This window comes from Balaenoptera borealis, assembly GCF_965194805.1.
Source record: "Balaenoptera borealis genome assembly, chromosome: 2".
In the NCBI taxonomy this organism is placed as follows: Eukaryota; Metazoa; Chordata; class Mammalia; order Artiodactyla; family Balaenopteridae; genus Balaenoptera; species Balaenoptera borealis.
This window is the reverse complement of record NC_138867.1, coordinates 30955141-30970347: the sequence shown is the minus strand read 5'-3', so window position 1 is coordinate 30970347 and position 15207 is coordinate 30955141. Positions and strand designations below refer to the sequence as shown.

The window sequence follows — 15207 nt, the reverse complement described above, 5'->3', positions numbered from 1 at the left end:
CATGGTGCTCAGGCTAAAGAAGGTACATTGACTCATTTCCATCAGCTATGGAATTAGTCTCCTGTGCCCATGTTGGTATTTCAGTTCTCAACCTAATGGTTTAAGATGTTTCCATTATCATCACCACTCACCCACCAAAAGCACTTTTAAAGTAGCCTTGAGAACAAAAGAGTAAACAGAAGCACAGTTTATTATTCTGCCAAGTTCAACTACCTAAAAAAGGCAACATCTGATAGTCAAGCAAACAACTAGACTGCAAAGAAGAAGTGTTAGCCTTGATACATGCCAGTTATTTGCTGCTCCAAGAGGGTCATTGGCTGTGTTGCCCCAAGAGTGGGGGAGAAGACAGTTCAAGGGTCGGAGACAAACGGCATTTAGATGGTCCCCAACTGGCTGGAGTAACAGGAAACCTAAAACAGATTTTCCTTCTAACATTCTCCTCTGAGCAGCCTTCCTGATTATACAGTGTAAAATAACAATTTTGGCTACTAATCCTAAATAATCCCAAGCTTTGGATACTAACTCCGGGAAATATTTATTCTCTCATATTTCTAGGTAAAAAGATGTTCTCGATTCAGATTACCACAATCATAACAATCTGCTCTTTTAATTAAAAGAGTGTGTTCTTTCCCCACTTATAGTATTAGTGGCTTCAAATGCATAAAGAACCTTTTCGTAAAACCCTCCATGGGGGTTTAGACATCAGGACAAAGGTAACATTTTAAGAATGTTCTTAATGTTGCAATCAATTGGGGATTATTTTTTAAGCCAATTTCTTGAGAATTCTGGCTAAGGTCTTTTCCTCGTTGGAGGTTGTTTTTTATTGTCCTCTGAATTAGGAGTGTAACCCTAGCTTGTTAGATGCTACAAGCTTCTCTGGGAAGGTGGATTTACACCTGTGGTCTCTGAGCTAAAATAAGCAGAAAGCCCTTTGGTTCAGGTCCGCTGCTGGTGGCTACCTCATCCAACCCATGGTTGCCCCATTCAAAATGACCATTGGCCAATTTATGCAGATTCATGTTCGTGCCGTGGCTATTCATCGGACTGGAACAACCAGCCTGCTTTTAAGTGATCCTGATTTGGTGCTATCACACTTGTAAAATCCAGCTCTAAATTCTATCCTTCCCTACCAATCAATCAAGGAGATCTGGACTTTGGTTCTTTGTAAATTATCCATAGTACTCTTTATTTACTTTACACTCATGCCCAAAAGGATTTGAAGGAACCTGCTTTAGATATGGCTCTGCTGTACTGTGACCCGGGGCATGTTATAACAATAATAGAACATCTCACCTTTCACAGTGTTTCACTTTTACAAAGCACTTCCATGTACCTTCTCCTGTGAAAGTGATTACCCTCAGGATACCAATTGACTTATACGCTTCTGATAAAGCTGGCAGATGGAAAACACCTTGGAAAATAAGGACACTGGACAAATGCAAGGGTCACCCTGTTAATCAATGGGCTGGTAAGACTAGAGTTTCATTGTGTTGGTCCAACACAATGGTGTTTGATTTCAACTCTGGCTTGCAAAGATGTTCCAATCCTGGATACTTGTCAAGAATGGGAGGTCAGAAACACCAAGACCAGGAGGTCAGGGTGGATATGCCGGCAAGGATCCATACAGGGAACTTCTTGGAAAGAAATGAATTGAGGAACTTGTCCTGAATATGAGTAGCTGGAAAAGGACCTTGAATTTTCCCAACAGATGATTGCAGGAATACCTAAAGTCTGGAGTAGGAATGATAGACTACAGCTTAAATTGTAAGACACCAGTCTCCAGAACCATAGCATTTCAGAGTTGGAAGTCCCCTTACTGGTGTTCCAGGCCTGATCCAAGTCGCTAACCCCTGTAGGGTTTCATATGGTCTCTGCTTAAGCAGCTAATCTCCTACCAGAGGGGCCCATCTCATCTTTGGGGCATAATAATCATGTGAAAGGTATTCTTCCTCTTGAGTCCAGGGCTTCTGCCTTATAACAAGACCCATTCATTGTAGTTCCGTTCAGTAATGGACAAGTGGAATGTCCAGGGAGGCACTTCACTCCCCAGTCATTGAACTTGAATCTACCTCCATGTAATTTACTCCAGTTAGAGGATTTCTCTTCTTGTGCCTTTGGATACACTTCCTCAGTGATCACAGCAGCCCTAAATGGTTTCGGAGACAACACACGAAGCCCCTGAGTGTTGGCACATCTTCCTACTCACAACTTCTCCTTGTCTTCTGTATCTCCTATATCTGTTCCTTTTCCTCTGATATCTGCACCCAGCTCTCATATAATTCTTCTGGAAACTAAGCATGAACTCATACACAGAAGACAGAGGTTTCTAGTGGAAAGAGCAGAGAAACTTGCTTCAAGCCCTGGCAAATTTCTCTAAAGCTTCATAGTATTATTACTTACCCAATGGTGATGGGAGAGTATAATGATAGAATATAAATGAATGTTCATTATAAAATACAAAGTATTATAAAGCTACTGAAGACTTTACCACTAAATTCTAAAAGACCTCAAGCATCATGTGGTCCCAGCTCCTTGTTTTACACTAGAAGACATTAAACAGAGAAGAAACTGACCTATCCAAGGACCACAGGAACAGTTAGAGGCAGGGCTAAAACGGAACCCGTATTTTGCCACTCACAGTCTCTTGCTCCCTCTACTGCCTGTGTGTTAAACAATGAGGGAAATCAGTAAAATCACCCTTGCACAGACCCTTAATAGTACCCAACACATATTAGGTGCTCGATCACTAGCGGCTGAAGAAATAGTCCAGGAAACAAAAGAATGAATAAATAAATGACTAGTACTTGTTTCTGATGACATTTTATGGTTTCCTCCAAATGTACCTCTGTTTTTAATCATTTTTTAATTAGGTCTCTGGTAAAGAGCTTGGTTTTCAAAATGTACATGGGAAGATTAAATGAGACAATGCATTAAAGTGCTGAAAAGCTGTGTCTGGCAGTCAATAAATGTTAACTAATTATCATTCTTTGTTTTCTAGCCGTGATCTTAGCAATAAGATCATGCTAACGCGATAAGGACTCACCAATCTGAAAATCACTTTGCAATCTACTAACAAAAGGAATTCTGGAATCGCAAAAGTATCACTAGTATTTGTCAGTTCCTATCCTGTGATTTTAACTAGGCCATCCGTGCCCATCCTTTGCGGTGAGCACCCAAAAAGATACAAAGCTTGCGTTAGCACCCAAAAAGATACAAAGTCCTGAATTCTCTCACTTCCTCCTCCGGGCTCCTGTTTATTCAGCCCCTGACCTTTGGGCTCTGTCTCCCACTCCAGTAAGCACTTGTCTATTGGACCTGACAATTTATTTGGCTTTGTGCTGTTTGAACCTCAGCACTCTTGCTCTATCTCAATCTCACTCAAGGTTTTGGAATTTCCCTCTGGTTCTCTCCACACCCCTGCCTGCGCCCTGGTAGCTCTCCTCCTTCTAAACAAGGCCCATCCGCTTGACCCAAGTTGGTGTGTTTTCCTCTCAACATTGTAGCATTTGTTATAAATATTGATTTTTTTATGATACTGGGAGCTGGGAGTTAGAATTTAGGCTCTTAGTATTTCTGTGTTTCAGGAAAGGGGAAAAATGGAACGTTGCCAAGAGTTTTTTTTTGTTTTTTCTTTATTTTTGTGTTAACTGAACTGGCTTTTTCTACCTCTTTTCATCTGTTCGCCTCTGGTCTCCCAGTTTGACGATGCTCAGATTCAACCTGCCCTGGAAGAGTGACACCTGAGTGCTTCATGGGTTTTTTTTTCCCTCCGAGGGCTTCATTCACATATCTACAAATTGCCATAGTGATCTGAATCAGTTGCCAAAATGCTTGAAGCTTCCTTCTGAATCTCTGAACCCATCTGAGAATTTGACAAAAGACTAAAGACTAAACTTGGGCCAATGCCAGTACAAAGAAAGAGCTTGGATAAACTCATCAGTTAGGATTATACCGGAAGTTCTGATGTGGACAGAAATATTGATTCTCTTTTTAATCTCTGTGTCTTGTGATGAATTACCATTTAATATCTTCTCCTTTGTCGATGATACATCTATCCCAGATATATCCCACCCGCAATGTAAATTCCTTCGGAGCCTGGACTTGATCTGTTTATAATCACAGCTCTGTCCTCAACAGCTGAAGTGCTTGGCAAATAGCAGGCCGCCAGTTGGTGTTTGTTGAATACTGAATGAATGAACAAATGAATGAGAAGCAGGATAGCGTTGTGGTTGGACAACAGCCTTTGACATCAAAGAGATCCCAGCTCGATTTTTGATTATGCCACTTCCCATCTTTGAGACTTCTCTGGATTTCAATTTCTTCATCAATAAAATGGGGGTGATAATAGCACCTACCTCATAGGTTTTGGGAGAATTAAAATAGTGCATGTAAAATTCTTAGCACAGTAGCTGGCATATTTTTAGAACTTAATAAATGTTCACTATGATGTCTGTTCTTTTCAGTGAAAATCCTCAATATTGAAGCTTATTAGAGGTAATTGAACTAATTTAACGTGACTAGTAGTGATGACTGTACTAAAGACGAATTAGTTTAATTCATCTGTCAGCAAGATTTTACTTAAAGAGCCAAGTGTACAAAACATGTATTGGTCACGCTCACTGTGTTTAAAGCACTATCCTAGGCTTTCAGGAGTGGGCAGGATGCAAAGATAGATACGGCACAGTCTCTTCCCTCTAAGAGTATAAAATCTAGAAGACTTACTGTGTGTGGTACTGTACTAAGTATACAGATATAGGAGGTATTGTTACCTTCCTCATCATCTGAGTTACTCTGTGTGCTTTGCAGAAAATTATTCTGCGACGCTCAGCTTCTCCTTTGAATACTTTCAATAACAAGAAGCCTACTGCCTCATGCATCAGCTTATCCTGTTTGGGAACAGTCATTACCTTTAGAAAGAGCCTCCTTAAAATTAGCACAAATCTACCTCCCTACAATTTTTACATGTGGATCTAACTTCTGCCTTTTGGAAACACCCAGGAAAAACTCCATGTTTTTCCCCTTATATCAGAAGTCAACAAAATAAAGCCTACAGGCCAAATCCAGCTCACCATTTATTTTTGTAAATAAAGTTTTATTAGAACACAGTCAAGCCTATTCATTCACATATCGTCTGTGACTGCTTTTGCACAAGAGAGTAGTTGCAACAGAGAACATGTGGCCCACAAAGCCAAAAATATTTACGTCTGGCCCTTAAAAAAAAACTTGTTCAACCTCTGCTCTATATGACAGAACTTCAAACACTTAAAGACAACTAACATGTCTCCTCTTAAAGTGGAAAGCCCAGAACTGAGCCTAGAACTCTAAATAGAGACAGAATGAAGTGGCACTATCACCTCCCTTATTCTGGACATCATACTTCTAATTATGTGGCCCGAGGTCAAGTCAGTCTTTGATTGACACACAATACTGGAGTCTATCAGGGACTAAACCTCTGAGGTTTCTCCCCCAGGAGCTTCTGTTAAGTTACGCCTCCGCACCCTGCACTGGTGAAGCCTAGTGTCAGACACTATCTACAAAACTTTCATCTTTCCAGTCTGTCCCAAGCAATCAGAAAACAATTCAGCATATATTCAAGGGCTGTAGCAGTCAGGATCAGAAAGGAAAAAGATGACATACTTAGGGATGTTTAAGAAAAGGTAATCTTATAATTTACATACCTGTGGGCAGAGTTGAGAAAAGTAACAAGGGAATTTGTCACCACCCTCTCTGCCTAGAGGGGAAGGGGGAGGGAGGGATATTGCCGGGACTCAGTGAGAGCTGGGGCTGCCCACCTGGAGCTGTGGCAGTGGAGACACAACCACTGCTGGAAGCAGGCCAGGACGAAGGCAGGGGGGTTGGGAAACAGATACCCTGATGTATTCTGCTCCCATCCTCTGCCTCCCATGGGTGGGACCCAACCAGAGCTGGAGGACAAGAGCATCACAGGAGCCAGCCCGCAGGGCACAGAAGAGGGTTGAGAGTAGGCGTGGGAGTCGGGGTAGAGAGTGACAAGGGCTAAATGGTGTGCCAGGCATTTTTTAAAATTCTGAATGAATAAACAGATGAATGAATGAAGTGAGTCCAAGACCTGGCACTCAGTCAATGTTTGTTGAACTGCAGGAGTGAAAGGACCACAATCTCCTTTACTTCTTCTTGCTCCAGAGCCCTGACTACTGCTGCTCGCCATTCCAGACTTTCCACCCCCAACGCGGCCCTCCTCCTGTGCTCCACTCCTGCACCCTCCTCTAGCCTCTGCTGACCTCTCAGCGCTTCCCGCCGAAGAGTAAAAAGTGTGAATTTAATTTGGGAGGCAACAGAGCAGAGCAGGGGTTGTTTTAACCAGAGTTAGAACATTATCAAAGAGAGGGCTTTAAGTCCTGAAATGATTCCCAGAATTTAAAATACATTCTAGAATGTTCCGAATTTTAAAATGAAAAATTCAGCATCACTGTATCCTATGGAGAAAAATTGGTGGCTTCTGAGAAAGCTGCCCCAGACAGTTGCGTTATGAACTCTGGGTTCACCAGACACCTCATTAGCTGATGCCTTGGGGCTGGCCGTTTTACACTTACATGGGCTCATCACATCATAGGTTTTTATTGCGAAGATGTCTGGGCTCTGCATTCATTAGGCCAGTAGCGGTGACGCTGAGGAATTGGGGGTGTATGAGAGAGATTCGTGTTGGCTTGAAGCCGCTGGTAGCAATCCGCAGCTGCCTGCCTTCCACTTCCTTCTCCATGAGTGTCAGCATGGAGAACACTCAGCCCTGGATTCCTTGAACAATAATCCCCAAGATTCTGGATTTTGAAGACATAGAAATTATTTAAAAGTATTATTTGGCCTGCTACTCTGGTTAGATTGTTTGTTTTTGCATGGAATGTGCAAGAGAAAACGGAGCATTAAATTAGGAATTGTTGTCTATATATCAAAGCAAATTTTAAAAAGTAACTGCACACATATAGGAGCCTATTTTGTATTCAAGTCCTGAAATCATTTTTGTTCTAACTCAGATCCATACTATTAGCAATTGTCACCTCATGCCTCAGAGACCAAGGCAAGTTAGTCCTCAGAGTTTAAAATGTCTTAGACAAAACCTAGAGCCAGATATATTGGAAGGAACAAGATGGGACCCATGATTCCAGATGGGCATAGCCCAGCTGATATAAGCCCACACACAACAGCCCAGGGAACAGCCCTGTCACTACCAAAAATTATTCACATCTCGAAAAGCAGGCTTCTGCCAATGCTCATATGAACCCATGAGATAGACTCAAACTCGAGCTTTGAGCTGGAGCGGCCAAATTCCCAGTTCAGCCATGGCTATGACAGGATATGTCAATAAATTTCATTCAAGGTCTCCAGGGCCAAATTTCACAAAGTCAAATCCCAATTAGGATAACTGGCAACATTTTAGGAAGATCTGTAGATAAGATAATAGTACTATATCAACGTTAATTTTCTGATTTTAGTCATTACATGATGGTTATATAAGAGAATGCACTTGCTCTTAGGAAAACGCAACTGAAATATTAGAGGGCGAAGAGACATCATGACTTATTCTCAAATAATTCAATAAAAATAATCATTTGTGTATACAGAAAAGAAAGAGAATGATAGGGACATCCCTGGTGGTCCAGTGATTAAGATTCTGGGCTTCCACTGCAGGGGGTGCAGGTTTGATCCCTGGTCGGGAATGAAGATCCCACGTGCTGCATGGTGTGGCCAAAAATTTTTTTTAAAAAAAGAAGAAAGAGTATGATAAACCAAATGTAAAATATTAATAAGTAGGGTATCTGGGTAAAGGGAATATAACATTTTTTTAGTATTTTTGCAACTTTTCTATAAGTTTGAAATTACTTCATAATAAGGTTGATAGAAAACTAATTCAAAAAAAAAAAAAAACTAGAGCTGTCTTATGCCATCACTGAAGTGCAGTGATTTCAGTCATGCTCTTGCTGCAAAGTGAGTAAGAAATGGCATCTCCTGTTTCATCATCTTTGAGCTAAAATGAGTCATTTCCTCTTTCAGCTAAAGAACTCTTCTATTCATGGAGGCGAACGCTAAGGATGCTTTCCACATGAACCTTGAGGTAAGGGGAACTTGACACGTGCCCCTCTGTCACATCGCCCAACTGTCCTACTGTGTGCTTCATCCAGGCTCAGGAAAGGACTCTTCTCTCTTGGCTCACAGAGAGAATAGTTTCGAACTAGTCAACATCCACATTGCTGCATTCTGCTGTTCTCAAAGACCTTTTCGATCTCCCCAGCCTATCCTGCCCAGAAAACCCTTCTCTGTTTTTCTCAACGAAAATACCACACCTATTAAGAGCTGATATCTCCTCGTGGTGCATTTATGGGAGATTTTAATTTTCTCTTCATAGTTGTCTGTACTTGAGAAAATTTCAACAATGACTGTGTTATTCTTTTAAAATCAGAAAAAGAAATATTGTGTTTGCTTTTATTTTCCCAAGCAGCTCTGCATAAATTCTTGCCATGGTTTTCTGTGTCCCCTTCAGCCCCTACGATTGTCACAGCTGCGTGTCCCCTTCCTCCCAGCCCACTGACAGTCCTCATGGAAAGACTCAGACATGCTGGGCTCTGCATCTGCCCTATCTACCTTCGGCAGGGAAAATCACTTCCTGGTCCCATGACCCACTGAACCCCAGGCACAATCTACTGACTTGGATCTCACAAGTTTTTGTTTGCCTCTCCCCACCTACAATATCTTATTGCCATTTTGGAGTCGGAGTTGGGTAGAAGTACTTAACTCACATATTCCCCCTTCATGCCAGCTCAAATACCATGCCCCAACTCCATCTCCCTAGGATACCGGGCCCAGCTGATAAATAGGTCGTGAAGTATTATGAGTCCATTTGACAGATGGAGAAACCAAGCCTCAAGGCTACCCTCTGTATGTACTACAGAAAAATGGGATCTTGACCCTCTGAGACCAACTTGGCACGTGTCACCCTGAGGATGCACTCTCTCTTTCAGAGCGTGTTAAGCTAAGGACTCATGAAGATATGAAACTGACTAGGTCATGGGTAGATGAGAATTATCCTAGGATTTCCTGAGGTCACCCCAGGGTACTTGTCCTCCGATACTGAAAAGTGATGGTCCTTTGAGGAACACCTGATACGTCAGTGTCAAGAACCAAGCCTGGGCTTTCCCTCGGGGCCAGAGTTTCTCACCTTTAGCACTGCTGACATTCTAGGACAGATAATTCTTTGTCGTGGAGGCTGTCTTGTGCATTGTAGCGTGTTTAGCAGCACCCCTGGTCTCCACCCACTAAATGCCAGTATTCCACCCCCCACCCCACTTGTGACAACCAACCATGTCTTCAGATGTAGCCTAGGGTTCCAGAGGGGAGAAAGTCCTACCCTCAGTAGTGACAATAAAATCATGTTTCCAGACATTGCCAGGCGTCCCCTGGGTTGGGGGAGACAAAATCCCCCACAAGAAAAACCCCTGCTCTAAGTTACCTCAGCCCAGCAAAGACTTGTATTTTTCACGTGAGTAGACTGAAATTTATAGTGTTCAGAGTAAACATTAGCAAGGACTTGCAGAAGGGATGCCATAAGTTGTCAAAGTGCTTCCTCACAGCAAGACCCTTTGGCTTAAAGCCCAGGAGTATTTGGTAACACTGCAACCGGTGAATCAACCCAGCCAAACCACCAGCTTCTCGGATTTTCTTTCTTCTTCCTAGGCTTCTGCCCCTTGATGCCAAATGCCTCATGAGGTTTGGTTGAGTGAAAGGCAAACGAGAGAGGACAGAGTAACACTAAATGCTTGAGCAATCCTTCCCTTCATGAGGTCTGGAAAAGCACAGCATGATCTAAACTGCGTTGCAAAGCACCAGGGGGGGTTGGCTACTCTTTTTTATTTATATGTATACTTATTTACAAACCACATCCGCCCCTCATTATCCTCAACCCTTTACCCAACCTAGTGTTTGGTGTGAGAATGTTGGCTTCTGATACCAGTAGGTATCTGTGAAAACACAGGCAAGAACTTGACAGCAGTCCCATGGTTGTCCAAGAGAAACAGAAATGCTGCTCAGTTTCAGGGTGAAAGGAACATCCAGAAATCAATGTTCATAAAAGAATTCAGAGGAAACAAAATGGTCCCTATAAAGGAGGATTAGAATTAAGAGTAAAATCACACTTCCTGTCTGATACCCCACCAGAAGTGCCACAGTCCATTTTGTGGCCTTCAGTCTGGTTTCTGGTCTCTTTGAACTGTTAACCCTCCAATCCTGTCCAGTGGTAATGACCCCTCCCTAACAACCTCTCCCTGGCACCTCCTCCCCAGAGTGGAACAGAATGCCACTCTGAATGGCATGCCAGGTTCTTTTGCAGGAGGTTGGCATCCTTTAGGCTCTGCCCATTCCAACCATCCCACATCCAGCTCTTTCCCAGGCTCCCATCTACACATCTTTGACCTTAACTCTCCCCAAACTGCAAGAGACTAGGAGGAACTTTGAAGCAGCCCAGGGCACTGGGGACAATGGGCCCATCCATAGAGTATGCTTTGAGGTCACTCTAAAACTCTAAGCCTATAATCTTTTCACCCACCGAGCTTGCCTACCAGAGTCCTTCAAATGCCTATCATTTAGGCCTCTGCATTGACTGAAGCACGACATTGTTCAATATCTACGCATTTACCTAAGAAGGGTAAGAACTTAAAACATGGATAGGAATTTGTTTGTCAGATTAACTTGTAGGTACCTCTCTAAGAAGGGGGCCTTGAGGTTGGGACACAGGAAGGTTAACTGTTTTTTGGGTTTTTTAAAGTATACTTGATTTACAATGTTGTGTTAATTTCTGCTGTATAGAAAAGTGATTCAGTTATATGTATATAAGTATATACATATATATATGTATATATATATATACACATTCGTTTTTTATATTCATTTCCATTATGGTTTGTCATAGGGTATTAAATATAGTTTCCTGTGCTTTACAGTAGCACCTTGTTGTTTATCCATTCTATATATTATAGCTTACATCTGCTAACCCCAACCTTTATTTTTTTTTAACATCTTTATTGGAGTATAATTGCTTTACAATGGTGTGTTAGTTTCTGCTTTATAACAAAGTGAGTCAACTATATATATACATATATCCCCATATCTTCTCCCTCTTGCGTCTCCCTCCCACCCTCCCTATCCCACCCCTCTAGGTGGGCACAAAGCACCGAGCTGAACTCCCTGTGCTATACAGCTGCTTCCCACTAGCTATCTATTTTACATTTGGTAGTGTATATATGTCCATGCCACTCTCTCACTTCGTCCCAGCTTACCCTTCCCTTTCCCTGTGTCCTCAAGTCCATTCTCTACGTCTGCGTCTTTATTCCTGTCCTGCCCCTAGGTTCATCAGAACCATTTTTTTTTTTTTAGATTCCATATATATGTGTTCACATACGGTATATATTTTTCTCTTTCTGACTTACTTCACTCTGTATGACAGTCTCTAGGTCCATCCACCTCACTACTAATAACTCAGTTTCATTTCTTTTATGCCTAATATTCCATTGTACATATGTGCCACTTCTATATGCATTCATCTGTCGATGGACACTTAGGTTGAATCCATGTCCTGGCTATTGTAAGTAGAGCTGCAATGAACATTGTGGTACATGACTCTTTTTGAATTATGGTTTTCTCAGGGTATATGCCCAGTAGTGGGATTGCTGGGTCGTATGGTAGTTCTATTTTTAGTTTTTTAAGGAACCTTCATACTGTTCCCCATAGTGGCTGTATCAATTTACATTCCCTCCATCAGTGCAAGAGGGTTCCCTTTTCTCCACACCCTCTCCAGCATTTATTGTTTGTAGATTTTTTGATGATGGCCATTCTGACCGGTGTGAGGTGATATCTCATTGTAGTTTTGATTTGCATTTCTCTAATGATTAGTGATGTTGAGCATTCTTTCATGTGTTTGTTGGCAATCTGTATATCTTCTTTGGAGAAATGTCTGTGTAGTTCTTCTGCCCATTTTTGCACTGGGGTTGTTTGTTTTTTTGATATTGAGCTGCTTGTAAATTTTGGAGATTAATCCTTTGTCGGTTGCTTCATTTGCAAATATTTTCTCCCGTTCTGAGGGTTGCCTTTTCATCTTGTTTATGGTTTCCTTTGCTGTGTAAAAGCTTTTAAGTTTCATTAGGTCCCATTTGTTTATTTTTGTTTTTATTTCCATTTCTTTAGGAGGTGGGTCCAAAAGGATCTTGCTGTGATTTATATCATAGAGTGTTCTGCTTATGTTTTCCTCTAAGAGTTTTATGGTGTCTGGCCTTACATTTAGGTCTTTAATCCATTTGAAGTTTATTTTCGTGTATGGTGTTAGGGAGTATTCTAATTTCACTCTTTTACATGTAGCTGTCCAGTTTTCCCAGCACCACTTATTGAAGAGGCTGTCTTTTCTCCACTGTATAGTCTTGCCTCCTTTATCAAAGATAAGGTGACCATATGTGCGTGGGTTTATCTTTGGGCTTTCTATCCTGTTGCATTGATCTATATTTCTGTATTTGTGCCAGTACCATACTGTCTTGATTACTGTAGCTTTGTAGTATAGTCCAAAGTCAGGGAGCCTGATTCCTCCAGCTCCGTTTTTCTTTCTCAAGATTACTTTGGCTATTCGGGGTCTTTTGTGTTTCTATGCAAATCGTGAAATGTTTTGTCCTAGTTCTGTGAAAAAGGCCATTGGTAGTTTCATAGGGATTGCATTGAATCTGTAGATTGCTTTGGGTAGTATTGTCATTTTCACAATATTGATTCTTCCAATCCAAGAACATGGTATACCTCTCCATCTGTTTGTATCATCTTTAATTCCTTTCATCAGTGTCTTATATTTTTCTGCATACAGGTCTTTTGTCTCCTTAGCTAGGTTTATTCCTAGGTATTTTATTCTTTTTGTTGTAATGGTAAATGGGAGTGATTCCTTAATTTCTCTTTCAGATATTTCATCATTAGTGTATAGGAATGCAAGAGATTTCTATGCATTAATTTTGTATCCTGCTACTTTACCAAATTCATTGATTAGCTCTAGTAGTTTTCTGGTAGCATCTTTAACATTCTCTATGTATAGTATCATGTCATCGGCAAACAGTGACAGCTTTACTTCCTCTTATCCGAATTGGATTCCTTTTATTTCTTTTTCTTCTCTAATTGCTGTGGCTAATACTTCCAAAACTATGTTGAATAATAATGGTGAGAGTGGACAACCTTGTCTTGTTCCTGATCTTAGTGGAAATGGTTACAGTTTTTCACCATTGAGAATGATGCTGGCTGTGGGTTTGTCATATATGGCCTTTATTATGTTGAGGTAAGTTCCCTCTATACCTACTTTCTGGAGGGTTTTTATATAAATGGGTGTTGAATTTGTCAAAAGCTTTTTCTGCCTCTATTGATATGATCATATGGTTTTTCTCCTTCAATTTGTTAATATGGTTTATCACGTTGACTGATTTGCATATGTTGAAGAATCCTTGCATTCCTGGCATAAATCCCACTTGATCATTGTGTATGATCCTTTTAAGGTGCTGTTGGATTCTGTTTGCTAGTATTTTGTTGAGGATTTTTGCATCTGTGTTCACCGGTGATATTGGCCTATAGTTTTCTTTCTTTGTGACAACTTTGATTTTGGTATCAGGGTGATGGTGGCCTCGTAGAATGAGTTTGGGAGTGTTCCTCCCTCTGCTATATTTTGGAAGAGTTTGAGAAGGATGGGTGTTAGCTCTTCTCTAAATGTTTGATCAAATTCACCTGTGAAGCCATCTAGTCCTGCACTTTTGTTTGTTGGAAGATTTTTAATCACAGTCTCAATTTCAGTGCTTGTGATTGGTCTGTTTATATTTTCTATTTCTTCCTGTTCAGTCTCGGAAGGTTGTGCTTTTCTAAGAATTTGTCCATTTCTTCCAGGTTGTCCATTTTATTGGCATATAGTTGCTTCTAGTAATCTCTCATGTTCCTTTGTATTTCTGCAGTGTCAGTTGTTACTTCTCCTTTTTCATTTCTAATTCTATGGATTTGAGTCTTCTCCCTTATTTTCTTGATGAGTCTGGCTAATGGTTTATCAATATTGTTTATCTTCTCAAAGAACCACCTTTTAGTTTTATTGATCTTTCATATTGTTTCCTTCATTTCTTTTTCATTTATTTCTGGTCTGATCTTTATGATTTCTTTCCTTCTGCTAACTTTGGGGTTTTTTTTCTTCTTTCTCTAATTGCTTTAGGTATAAGGATAGGTTGTTTATTTGAGCTGTTTCTTATTTCTTGAGATAGGATTTTATTGCTATAAACTTCCCTCTTAGAACTGCCTTTGCTGGATCCCATAGGTTTTGGGTCCTCGTGTTTTCACTGTCATTTGTTTCTAGGTATTTTTTTTATTTCCTCTTTGATTTCTTCAGTGATCTCTTGGTTATTTAGTCATGTATTGTTTAGCCTCCATGTGTTTGTATTTTTTAGAGATTTTTTTCTGTAATTGATATCTACTCTCATAGTGTTGTGGTCAGAAAAGATACTTGATACGATTTCAATTTTCTTAAATTTACCGAAGCTTGATTTGTGACCCAAGATATGATCTATCCTGGAGAATGTTCCATGAGCTCTTGAGAAGAAAGTGTATTCTGTTGTTTTTGGATGGAATATCCTATAAATATCAATTAAGTCCATCTTGTTTAATGTATCATTTAAAGCTTGTGTTTCCTTATTTATTTTCATTTTGGATGATCCATTGGTGAAAGTGGGGTGTTAAAGTCCCCTACTATGATTGTGTTACTGTCGATTTCCCCTTTTATGGCTGCTAGCATTTGCCTTATGTATTGAGGTGCTCCTATGTTGGATGCATAAATATTTACAATTGTTATGTCTTCTTCTTAGATTGATCCCTTGATCGTTATGTAGTGTCCTTCTTTGTCTCTTGTAATAGCCTTTATTTTAAAATCTATTTTGTTTGATAGGAGAATTGCTAGTCCAGCTTTCTTTTGATTTCCATTTGCATGGAATATCTTTTTCCATCCCCTCACTTTCAGTCTGTATGTGTCCCTAGGTCTGATGTGGGTCTCTTGTAGACAGCATATGTATGGGTCTTGTGTTTGTCTCCATTCAGCCAGTCTATGTCTTTTTGTTGAGCATTTAATCCATTTACATTTAAGGTAAATATCGATATGTCTGTTCCTATTACCATTTTCTTAATTGTTTTGGGCTT

The 15207-nt window shown here is 40.6% G+C and overlaps 1 protein-coding gene across 9 annotated transcripts in view; it reads left to right on the top strand.

Moving 5' to 3' along the window:
* PRLR (prolactin receptor) overlaps positions 1 to 15207 on the top strand; it is a 201208-nt gene that overhangs the window by 128963 nt on the left and 57038 nt on the right. For 7 of the 9 annotated variants that reach the window (XM_082382320.1, XM_082382325.1, XM_082382322.1 and 4 more), the window contains one exon: positions 8029 to 8089. The gene's annotated coding sequence lies outside the window, so the exon portion shown is untranslated. Of the gene's footprint in view, positions 1 to 2998; positions 8090 to 15207 lie in introns of all 9 variants that reach the window. The other 2 variants (XM_082382319.1, XM_082382323.1) reach the window with 2 other exon arrangements.